Raw genomic sequence first — 3,106 nt, forward strand, 5'->3', positions numbered from 1 at the left:
GAATTTTCTTTTACTATTCAAAAGAAATGCGCATTTACCTCCATTAACACTTTGCCAATTAAATTCATGCTGCTAATATCCATGAAGAAAGAAACTCCACTTGAGGAAAAGATAGTTCCTGAGTCTTTCACAAAGTCCAAGAAAGAATCTCTTAACATAGAACCACTCCTTTTTTTCTTCATCATCAAAATGACCATAATTTCCACCAGATGATGTTTATCAGATCAGATCACCTGTCATTCTAAGTAGGCTGGAAATGTGCCTCTTTCTTTCCTTCTTCCCTTCCTTCCTTCCTCTCTTTCTTTCAAGAGTGAAAATTTTCATATTTAGGATGAGCTGGCTGGACTCAGCTTAGATGACCCCAATTTTGTTGGCAACATCCAAAGTATCATAGTCAGGAACCAGTGGACCATATGCCTTCTCTCCATCAGGCCTGATCAGGGCACTGACCTTGGCCGGGTCAATGTCACAGAGATTTTTCACAGCCTGTTTAATCTGGTGCTTGTTGGTGTTGACAACCAAAACGAACACAAGTGTGTTGCTGTCTTCTCTCTTCTTCATGGCTGACTGGGTGGTGAGGGGGAACTTAATGATGGCATAGTGGTCAAGCCTGTTTCTCCCAGGGGCGCTCTTTCGAGGATATTTGGGCTGCCTCCTGCAATGTTTTGGGCTGCCGGAAGGTAGGTGACATCTGGATTTTTTTTTTTGTGGCTGTGGACGCCTTTCGACACTGCTTTCTTGGCCTTCAAAGCCTTTGCTTTGGCTGCAGTTTTGAGAGGGGCGGGGTTTCCTTCTTCGCCTTCAGCGCCATCTTCGTGAAAAGGGTGTCTTGCTTTCCTTTTCATAACAGTGCCAGGTGCTGTTCTAGATTCTGAGATTACTGTGGTGAATAGGACAAAAACTCTGCCCTGATGGAGCTGACATTCCAATAGGAGAAATAAGACAATACCTGTATGAATAAGTAATGATAATCAGGTTGCGATCTGTGCTACGGAGAAAGATTAAATAGGGAAAGGAACTAGAGAAAAATGGGAGAATAAAGAGACAGAGTGATCAGATGACATTTGAATGGAAACTTGAAAACAGTGAGGGAGCCAGCAGTGCTCAAGTAAAGAGCACCCAGACAGAGGGAACAGCAAGTGCAAAGGCCCTGGGGCATATCTCATTTGATGTGTATAAGGAATAATCCGGAGCAGCAGAATGAGCAAGGAGTATGGGAGATCCTTCACCAGGAACCAAATCAGTGGTGACTTGATCTTCAACTTCAGCCCCCAGGACTGTGAGAATAAATGTCTGTTGTTTAAGCCGCACAGTCTATGACATTTGTTATAAAGGCCTAACACAGGTGTTAAGGAAATACCAAAGGTGCACAAAGGATGGTGTGACCATAGAGAAGTGGAGAAAAACCTCCCAAACAAGATGACCTTTAGCAGGTGCTTTTAGTCACTTCTACCTCTTAAACAAATTTCTATCATTTAATGGAAGTGCTGGCTGAGATAACTTAGTGCAAGTTCATTGTTCTTCAAAACCATATTCTTATGTATACACTTTTATTTTATACAGTCTTTGCATGAATGCCCAGAATTCACACCACATCTGGCTTCATTAAGATATTTTTGCATCTCTTTTTATTCAATAAATGTAATAGCATTTTTTGAACTTCAATTAATTCAGTGATCATTGAATCTACCTCTTTTATAAAGTAACTGTTATGAGTACGTTCCTTGGGAGGAAAACTCTCCAAGAATAGACATTCTTATGAAATATATTTTGTCCTGTGCTCATTTTGTTCATTCTTCTGCCTAAAGCCCGTTAGCCATGTACGTCCTAAGAAGGAAAAAGGGGTCAAAGTCCTTCTATTAAAATATTTTCTGTGCTAGAAACCCATCAGCCTTTTTAGCAAGTAAGAGAAATCGAAAAAGGAGAAATAAATTTGTCTTCTCCAAAGTAAAGAAGCAGGAGGTGAGTTTCTCAAGTGGGCTAAATTAAGGCTTCTGGAGCTGAAGTTTACATCGCAGTTTTACAGATTTTGTTGATGGAAATGTGTTTGTTGTTTAGCTTCATTTTGCTACCTTGTTCCACAGTAAGGAAAGTCACACAGCTTGCAATACTGAGAAACTTATTAGAATCCTGTGGTGTTTGCCAGCTTCCATTTTCACACAGTAGAGCCAATGTGAGGGGAAGGATGGAGCTGCAAACAGGAAATGTGAAACCCCTGCAAGAATTCACGGCTGGAGATGGCAGCGCCAGGCTGCCAGAAAGCACCTTCCCACCTTGGCATCCTCCTCCTCAAAAAAAAAAAGGTAATTTCAGGGTTGGTCTTGCCTGGAAAATTGCATCTAGAGTTGAGGTTTTAGCGGAGGATTGGAACTGCACAATAGAGTTAAGAAACTGCTGTGGAAATGCCAACAGATTTTTAGATTCATTTTAATGATTTCAGCTTACTTCAAAGGGCCTTTGAATCATCAGATGGTTTCAAAATGCCAAGTAGGACCGCTGGGAAATGGGGCTGAAGTGAGAAAAAGCCGTGCTAAGTCAATAAATGTGTTTGTCTTTATTCAGTTGTGAGGCATCTTTGCCAATATTCCTAACAGGCACACTAGGAAAACCTAGTACAAAAATCACAGAGGTGCAAAACTCACACCAAAAATCAATTAGAGACATAAGCTTTGGGAAATATAAATTGGAGCAAATGAAAAAAATTAGATTAAAATTCCCAGAAGTACTAGAGAAAACTACAGATCCACACCAAAGAGAGAAGCCAGTGGATAACCAATAAATTAAACAGATAATTAAAGGAAAAAAGTCCTAAAATAACATTTCATTTTCTATTGAAGAAAAAAAGAAGAAGCTCTTTAGCATGCGGATCTGTCCACATGGCTTAAAACTACAACACTGGCTGGAGAAAATGTCACAAGTGAACATCCTGAGTTTCCTAATGACACTCATCTGTTCCACTGGGTTACAGAGTCTCCAAGGAGAGAGCTATTTGCTTATGAATGACAAATCTATACTGTTTGGTAGAGGAAAACTGCCTTTTCTCCCATTTCCTTTGATCGGCTATTTTAACCTAAGAATGTAAGATTGGTATAGTTTTCCAAGTGTC

The 3,106-nt window shown here is 40.2% G+C and overlaps 1 pseudogene across 1 annotated transcript; it reads right to left on the reverse strand.

The window, feature by feature from the left end:
* Nucleotides 1-351: 351 nt before the first annotated feature.
* LOC309822754 (large ribosomal subunit protein uL23-like) lies at nucleotides 352-820 on the reverse strand (annotated as a pseudogene). The gene has a single exon. The product of its transcript is annotated as a large ribosomal subunit protein uL23-like (transcript).
* Between the last annotated feature and the right edge of the window lie 2,286 nt (nucleotides 821-3,106).

The sequence above is a fragment of the Grampus griseus genome (assembly GCF_964374135.1).
Source record: "Grampus griseus genome assembly, chromosome: 5".
Taxonomy (NCBI): domain Eukaryota; kingdom Metazoa; phylum Chordata; class Mammalia; order Artiodactyla; family Delphinidae; genus Grampus; species Grampus griseus.